Source organism: Crocodylus porosus, unplaced genomic scaffold (genome assembly GCF_001723895.1).
Source record: "Crocodylus porosus isolate Cpor-Errol unplaced genomic scaffold, CroPor_comp1, whole genome shotgun sequence".
In the NCBI taxonomy this organism is placed as follows: Eukaryota; Metazoa; Chordata; order Crocodylia; family Crocodylidae; genus Crocodylus; species Crocodylus porosus.
Genome location: NW_017728886.1, coordinates 49,638,484 through 49,647,509, shown reverse-complemented (window position 1 = coordinate 49,647,509; position 9,026 = coordinate 49,638,484). Strand labels below are relative to the sequence as shown.

Sequence of the window (9,026 nt, the reverse complement as noted above, 5' to 3'; positions counted from 1 at the left end):
CCACAAGATGAACATGAGCCTTCAATGCGATGCTGTGGCTAGTAAAGCAATCAAAACGCTGGCTTGCATCCGTAGATGCTTCTCAAGCAAATCCTGGGACATCATTCTCCCCTTGTACTCAGCCTTGGTGAGGCCGCAGCTGGAGTATTGCATCCAGTTTTGGGCCCCACAGCTCAGAAAGGATGTGAAGAAGCTTGAGAGAGTCCAGAGAAGAGCCATACACATGATCAGAGGTCAGGAAAACAGACCTTATGACAACAGGCTGAGAGCCATGGGGCTCTTTAGCCTGGAAAAGCGCAGGCTCAGGGGTGATCTAATGGCCACCTATAAGTTTATGAGGGGTGACCACCAGGATCTGGGAGAACGTTTGTTCACAAGAGTGCCCCAGGGGATGACAAGGTGGAACAGTTATAAACTCCTGCAAAACTGTTTCAGGCTGGACATAAGGAAGAATTTCTTTACTGTCCAACCCTGCAGGGTCTGGAACAGCCTGCCATCAGATGTGGTTCAAGCACCTACTTTGAACACCTTCAAGAGTAGATTGGATGCTTATCTTTCTGGGATCCTATGGCCCCAACTGACTTCTTGCCCTTTGGGTGCAGGGCTGGACTCGATGATCTTCCAAGGTCCCTTCCAGCCCTAATGTCTATGAAAACTATGAAACACCTTATTGCTGGTGTAGGGGGAGCCTGATTCACACCAGCAAGAAGCAAGCTCCTGGCTAGAAGCATGATGTTTCTGGGGCTGGAAGACCTCATCTGCCATGGTCTCCCAGCCCCAGAGGTGCATGAAGAAGCTTTGAGTGATTGCAGCTTCACAAACACCTCACTGTAGGAGACCATGGCAGTCATATCCCAGCCCCAGGGGCTCCATGCACCGCCAGGGCTGAGCGATCTCCACCCTACCTTGAGGCTGCCAGAAACCAGCTGGGTCCCAGCACTGGGATGTATGCTGTGGGGTCCCAGTGTCCACAGCTTGGTCTCAGCAGCCACTGGGGGCTTCATTTGTGGGATTATCAGCCCTGGCTGGGCATGGTGCACTGATGGGGCTCCCAGCCACAGGGGAGGACATGTGCAACTTACATGCTACATGTGCAAATTAAAACTGGATAAATCAGCCAGATCTAAAGTTAGTACACATTTTCAAAGTCTAACACCATAGCTGGCTGGATCTTTGTATAGCATGATAGGTACTTTGCACATATAGCTGGTTTCAGGTAGTTATGCAATTAACCAGATAACTGTGCAGGACTTATAAGGTGTACAGGAGACGTAAGTTTCACTCTGATTTTTGGAAACAGATATTCTAAGGGCCCTTGCCTTTTCTCACAGAATGTGTTCCTTCAAAATTTAGATCTAATATCAATGTAGTGCCAAGAAAGCTTCTTCTTCAAGAGCTCATTGCAAGTGAGAAAAAAAATTCTCTTTGACTTTTTCTTTTACTTCACAAATTCAATGAGAGGGCTAAAAGAAAAGCTGTAGGGTCTGGTGTAGCCACTTTTGAATCCTTGCCCTTGTCAAGTTTTTTCTAATGTAAACTCCTATTGTAAACTTATCTATATTAAGAGTATGATATGCCATTGACAATTAGTGGTTGTGGGAGATGAATCCTCCTGCCTAGGGTGGCAGGCACCACCCTGCCTGCACATGGCACATTCTTGCTCCTGCACAGGAGCAGTAGTGCCTTCCTGGCTGCCTGCCTGGCACACCACGCTCTTCCACCTCCCCTCTGGACTCCGGGCCTGGGACTTTTGAACAACCAGCAGAGACCAGGCTAGGGAATGCTGGAGTATGAGCACCCTAGTATGAGCCAAACCTGGATGTATGAGCACCCTAGTAATGCCTCTCCTCTAATTTATACTGAATATTGATTATATTCCAATACAGACAGGACAAGACAATTTTCAAAAACTTTTTACAGAAAGCATGATCAAGAATATTCCACCAGGTCTCATTTACACTTCCTTATAAAAAAGTGCCAAGAACATTTTTGCATATCTGACACTAGCAGGTTCATTTACCTGCCCCTCTAGCAACATATGTGCCATCACCTGCTTACAGTGTCCCTCTGCCAGGCTGCTCTGCCTAACTTTAGGCTAACACAGCTAACTACCTCTCTCTCCTAGCAGTTAAGCAATTGTTAACAGCAAGTGACGGGACCGGAGAAACATGTTACATGATGGATTCCTAAAGTCACTGTGAGTAGAGATGAGCAATTAGAAAGTATATCCTGCTCTTACTTCTGTCATTTCAGGAGCTCCATTTTTCTCACTTGTCACAACAGAATGCATGTGGATTACAGTGGTCTGTTTTCTATTGAAAAAGCATTTATTTTGGTTTCATCTCCACTCAGGGTGTGGATAAACTTACACTTTACCTGCTTTAGAAGGCAGCTGTTACTCAGGAGCACTTAGCAGCTGTTAGATCTAACAGTCACATCCATATCTGTATTGCTAGTACACAATCATGAGCTAAATTGCCTAGTCTTTTACCCTGAATGAAGCAGGCTTGAAGTTGGAGCAGTTTTGCTATACTGGCATTGTTTTTTCATAAACAAAGTATGAAGATACTTTTAGGAATGTGACCAGCATGAAGCATCTTGAAAATCTATGCGAGCCGACTCCAATACAGTAAAACTTTGCACCTGATCCCGGAAACTCAACACGTGCCAAATTCAGCTACAGTCAAAAATCATTTTGTGGATGACTTGCAGAACCATATTTGTTTTTGCCACAATTTACACCAGGTGCAATCTTACTTAAGCTAATGTAAGACAGGACAAGATTTAGTCTTCTGGTAGTTTCAACAGTTTATTGGAATTAATAACGATCTATATATGGGCTGCTCAACCTCTGGCCCGTGATGTGGCCCATGGAGCTGTGGCATCCGGCCTGCAGGGCTCTCTATGGGTCAGGAAATTTGGCGGTTGGGGAGCAGGGCCATTAATACTGCCACCCCTCCCCGCTGCCAAATTTCTAAGCCCTGTACAGTGGGTCACAACTCAGCCATTCCCCCTTCTCCCTGTACAGCTGAACTGGGATTGGGCCATGCCCCGCTTCTCCTCGCACTGCTGCATCAGGGCTGAGTGGCACTTCATTCCCCTCCACGCAGCTCTGAATTGGTGCCAGGCCATGCCTCCTCCCCACACTGACTCCAGGTTGGTGCGAGGCCTAGCCCTCTTTCCCTGTCTGGCTGGATTGTAGCTGAACTGCTCCCAAACCCCTCCACAAGGCCAGACGGCACCTCGCTGTGCCCACCCTTGGCACCAGATGAGAGCTAGTGATCAGATCTGACTTGCAGATAAACCAGGCACTGCCCATCCAGCCCGATGGGGAAAAAGGTTGAGCACCACTGATCTGTATCACTGCACTAGCGCTCAGCTGCTGGAGACAACCTTGCTGCCTCGGTATAAGGCACTTATCAAAAGTTCAGTGATAAAAATTCAGCTGCTATATAAATAACACGCATATACATAGCACCTGGCCAGATAAAAATAGAGGATCAGCAATGCCATCAGCAAGAACTGTGTGGCATATGGGATTAATTAATATTTTCATTGTTAGACCCTAGGGATAACTTATCAAGCAAGAGAATTCTGATAAAAAGATTTAAATCCCCACAGGGTTGCTGAGCTTAAAACCTCAGCCAGGAATTATTTTAATTTTGAACTGCAAATATGGTGAAACATGTGAAACACACTTTCATCAACCACATTATGCATATGAATAATTAGGAGACAAAATGGAATCTTAGTTTTGGAAATTAGATGCCGGTTCCTAGAAGACTGAGACTCACAAATTTTGAGGACTGTGATGTCTGTACTGCAGAAACACAGCTCAAATGAATGTCATTACATGAGTCATTAAAAAATAAATAAATAAAGTGACATAAATAAAGTGAGATGGCAGCTGTGCCATTGTAACAGAGGGTTTTACTTCTGTTACAGGGGAGAGGACAATGGGACACGGTCAGCAGGTTAGGTCCCTTTATGACAAAGACTTTTAGAGCCAGAAGGGGTGAAGAGCTGCAGCTGAGACCAAGCTAGGGCTCTACATCTCCTGAGGGCTACGCACTGTTAACAAGCATGTTCTGTGCGGGCAGGAGGGAAGAAAGACCAGGCAAAAAAGCCATGACAGATTAGCCTCACGGGTATAACATCTGATGGATTGGGAGGATCGGTTAAACAAGGGGAAGAAGCAGTCTCTCTCCCTGGATCGGCTCTGATCCTCCACCATGAGTTAGACTGGGGAGATGCGTTTCTGTATGCGTCCTAAGCGGAGGGTCTGCATTTGTCCAAGCTAAGTTAAATTGGATAGCTACTTTTAACGTGATCTGTCAGAAAAACAATATAACCCGTGAAAAAGCAGATGACCCCTTGCTGAACAGATGATCTAATGCTAAACTTAAAGATAGCCTTCTGCTGACCTTTCCCTAAGCTTAAAAACCCTTTTGCTGACAGTAAGCAAAACCATGAATCTTTTGCTGACAAGGTTAATCACAGAACCAGTTCCAAACATCCTCAAGCTGTTCTGTGTGTCCTGCAACTTTGTAATAGCAGACAAAAGACCCTGAATGCGCACACAGCTATGTAACAGTTAATGTATAAATATCAAGCTGTAAACTCAGGTTGGGGGCTCTTTTGTCTTTGGACATTGAGCACCCCTCTGCAGAGCAATAAATCATCTTGCCAACACTGCCTAATTGATTGAGGCTAGGAACAAGCCCAAAGACGGGAGGAGGTCAGTGTTCCTCAGTAGATGAACACACCCTTCGGTGTATGGGTGCTACATAGTAGCTGGCCTATTTCCCCAACAGATCCTACCTCCCCCTAACTCCCTGAACATCTGTATATAACCGAATTCCTCATTGCTTATATCCTAGAAGTCAGACAAGCCAGGCCCTGGGACCCGTAGGGAGTGGACCCAAAGATGCATGGATTGCTGTGGCAGAAAGCAGTGTGAGGTTTTTTCATTGTTCTCTTTGGGCCCAGTGGGAAAAGTTGTGTTAGGAACTTTCTTTGGTGTCTGAGAGAGTTGAATGTTTCATAAAAGGGAAGACATCTGTTGTTAAAAACTGCATGGGCATAGCTATAAGGGGTGATGTGGAGGCTGCATAGCAGAGAGCCGAAACAGAGAACTGCTGTAATTGACCTTCACCAGGTTGGGAGCACTTGTTAGACGGCTCTAACTTTCCTGAACTTCTGTACAGTTCGCACTTAGCTGGACCCAACTAGGGATCTAAGGTCACAGACAAAACTAGGATTTGTGGCACAATCAGGTCCTTGAAACCACTCCAAAGCTATGCCCAAACAGAAGAGTACAGCTGCACAGTCCTCCAGGCACACAACAAACTGACCTTCACTTTATGAGGGATCAAATGAAGCCACTCCTAAGCAGAGCAACTTCATTAATTTCTGTCAGCTCTGCTCAGCTGCTATTTCTGGATGAAAGGAGGAGAAGGCAGGGGAGAGAGATCTCTTCTGGGGTTCTCTCAGCCCCACTGGAGTGGGGGGGCAGGTGGACTGAAGCCCCTCACCTTGCGGGGTGGAGGGGCTCCAATCTATCCACCCCATCCATTCCAGCAGGGTTGAGAAAACCGCAAAAGACCTCCGTCCCCTGCCTTAACCTTCCTCCTATCCAGAGACAGCAACAGAGCTCCAAGAGTGGGGGTGAAGCCACAAGAGAGGCATGGAAAACCAGTGGAAGAAGCAGCTTGGTTCTGGTCCTCCACCCTCCCGATTCAACAGTTAACATTTGTTGGATTGGGAAGATCAGTCAATTTCATGGCTATTTCTATGAATTGCCATGAGTTAGCCCCGGGAGCTGCACTTCCATATGCATCCTAAGTGTAAGGTCCGCATCTGTGCAAGCTAAATTAAATCAGGTGGCCATGTGCTCTAACCTCCCCCTAACATCTATATATATCCTAATTCCCCACTGTTTATATCTCTCCCTTCACTCTGTTTTGAGAGACAAGTCCTCAGTATATGACATATTGGAAGGGAGATATGCATGTTAAAAAATATACCCCATTGGAGGAATAGTTCTTTGCTTCACTGTCATTCTGTAATACTGGACTTCTGTTGGCCTCATGCTGACATGCTGTAGTTTAACAAATATTAATGCTGATACAAAATGCTGCCAAGTTGCACTATTGCTGCATTGTTCATCAAGCATTATTTTGACCCAAACTATTATAAATAAATAGAATGCACATAATTAAATTTGGTGTTGGTGACATGTGCTTATCTGAGGGATTTTTCCCCTCCCTTAATCTGTATTCTTTTGGTCAGGGTTAGCTTATATTACCAGTATTTACCATAACTTTTTAATTAAATAGGTGGAATTTTAAGCTGTTTCATCAGTCCATTCCGAGGAGTTAAATTTTCTGCAACAATAGCTTTAGGAGGACACTGCCATCTTTGGACAAGTATGGCCATTAACATATCTAATTGGAAAAATGTGGGAAGGAAGACAAGACCGGTGTTTGGCTGCAAAGCTATAAATCTAGAAGATGAGATAAGAGGACATCTTTTCTAATGGGAGACAGTGACTAATCTGTTCATGATAGTTACAGTGTAGCAAACTAATTATCAACTAATAAATAAGAGCATTTTTCCTGATGTAGATCTCTTGTATTACAAAAGAGGAAAAATAAAATGAAAAAAATAAAAACATAAAAAGAACACTTACTTAAGACAAATAATTGTACACACTTATAAATGTAAATATAAATGACAGCAGTAACCTAAATTGAAAAGTTGGGGGTTTTCTTCCAGTCTAAGTATGTCCATTTGGCCAAATTCTGTGATCACACCCAGAGGCATGTCTGTGGCCTCCCTGAATTTCAAGTGGGATTGTACATATACATGCACAGGCAGATCCAGCACTAACATCCTGAACATCTGGAAGTCACATCATACCAATTTTTAAGTGAATTCAGATGCTTAAAAATACAGATATCTAATGAGATTTTCATTTCAATGGGAGTTAGGTGCCTACAATCCCATTTGTATTTCTAGGCATCTAAATATACATTTTAAAAAAGTCTGGTTTGGAGATCTTATGGGTAAATTTTAGCCCTGTACAAAAAGCCAGCAAAAAAAAAAAAAATCTATCATTTGAATTCCATTAAACTTAAAATTTCAGTGATGCAAACTTGTGTTAACCTTTCACATAACAGGGAATTTCATCACACATCTTTCCATTATTTATTGCACATTTCCAAAAACAGTTTGGAGAGCTCAACCAGAGGAAAGGTGACTACATTACACTAGCCCACCACTGAATAGGTATTCACAGATCCTTTGCATCAGTTTTATCCTCCAGGAAACATGCCTGAGGAGAAGATACCCGCGAGAGGCACAGTAAAGTCAAGGCATCAGTGCATGTGCTAAACAACATGCTATTTTCGAAGGCCAAGTACAAACATTACACTTTTACCAGTATAAGGGATTTGAAACTGGTCTATATCTCTAAAGGTAAGCGTGTGTTCTCTTCGAGGTTGGCGGATCTCCTCTGGCAGGCTTTAAACTAGGCTCATCGGGGGAAGATGAGGGCGGAGGAAGCCTTGGACTGCTAAACTAAGCAGCACCCACAAGTACAGCCTAGCCTAGACTGATGAGCGGAACATATACACAGGTAAGCAACAGGGGCCAGGGCAATGCTGAGATTAGGAGGCCAGTGCACACATCCTCAGGTGGCCTCAAATGCCTCTACACAAACGCTCGTAGTATGGAAAACAAGCAGGAGGAACTTACCTTCCTGCTAGCCGACACCAACCCAGACAAAGTGGGGCAGAAATATGGTGGGACCCAACGCATGACTGGGCAGTGAATATCAAAGGTTATAGGCTGTACAGGAGGGACAGGACAGGGAGGAAAGGTGGGGGTGTGGTGTTCTACATTAAGAAGGAATACACATCCTCAGCAAGTAGCACAAAGTCAGAGGAGGGGCACACTGAAGTGCTCTGGGTTAGAATACAAGGCAGTTGAGGGGAAAGAGACTTAATGGTGGGGAACACCCACAGACCCAACCAAGGGGAAGAGCTAGACCAGGAATTCTTAAGTCAGCTCACGGAGGTAGTTAGGTCAAAGGACATAGTCATCATGGGTGACCTGAACTTTCCAGACATCTGCTGGGGAGAGCAGTCAGCCAGGTCTGATCACTCACATAGGTTCCTAGCCAAAATGCAGGACCTCCATCTAACCCAGGAGGTGCGCAGCCCACCAGGGAAGACGCCTTGTTGGACCTGGTGCTAACCATGGGCAACGACATGGTGAAGGGGCTTTGGCTGCTCAACCACCTGGGCAACAATGATCATCACCTGCTGGAATTCAGCAGCCAGCGCAAGGTGGCAAAGGCCTGCAACAAGGCAGCAGCCTTAGATTTCAGGAGGGCGGACTTCAGTGAGCTAAGGAGAATAGTTGGGGAAGCATTGAGGTCCCGGAGGGGAGGGGAGGGAAGCCAGGTGTCCAAGGAGAGTGGTCGCTCCTTAAGGAGATGATCCTCCAGGCCCAAAGGGAGGTAATCCCAACACGGATCAAAAGGAGCAGGATGGCACAAAAGCCCCCATGGCTCACCAAAAGTACCCAAGAATGTCTCCTAGCTAAAAGGGAGGCGTACATCTAATGGAAGGGAGGGGCCATCATCAGGGAGGACTATACTGCGGTTGCTCGGGGCTGCAGGGGGGCAGTCAGGAAGGCCAAGGTGGAGACAGAACTGGGACTAGCTTCCTGGATCAAGGACAACAAGAAGTCCTTTTTTAAGTACATAGGGGGCAAAATGAAGGTACCAGGTAACATGGGGCCTCTGCAAGACACGTTAGGAAATCTGGCCATCACACCAGATGACAAAGCTAACCCATTTAACGACTTCTTTGCCTCCATTTTCCTGAGCAGGGACCAAATCAGCCCCCCCACTGGGCTCCCCTCAGGCCCCAGGGGAGGCACACCTAGGCCAAGGGTTAGTGAGGATCTAGTCAGGGAACTTCTGGAGGGGCTGGACGTATTTAAATCAGCTGGTCCGG

The 9,026-nt window shown here is 45.7% G+C and overlaps 1 long non-coding RNA gene across 1 annotated transcript in view; it reads left to right on the top strand.

Moving 5' to 3' along the window:
* LOC109321125 overlaps positions 1–9,026 on the top strand; it is a 20,804-nt gene that overhangs the window by 8,702 nt on the left and 3,076 nt on the right. Inside the window, exon 3 of the long non-coding RNA XR_002103981.1 lies at positions 8,149–8,156. This is a non-coding gene — a long non-coding RNA (uncharacterized LOC109321125). The remainder of the gene's footprint in view (positions 1–8,148; positions 8,157–9,026) is intronic.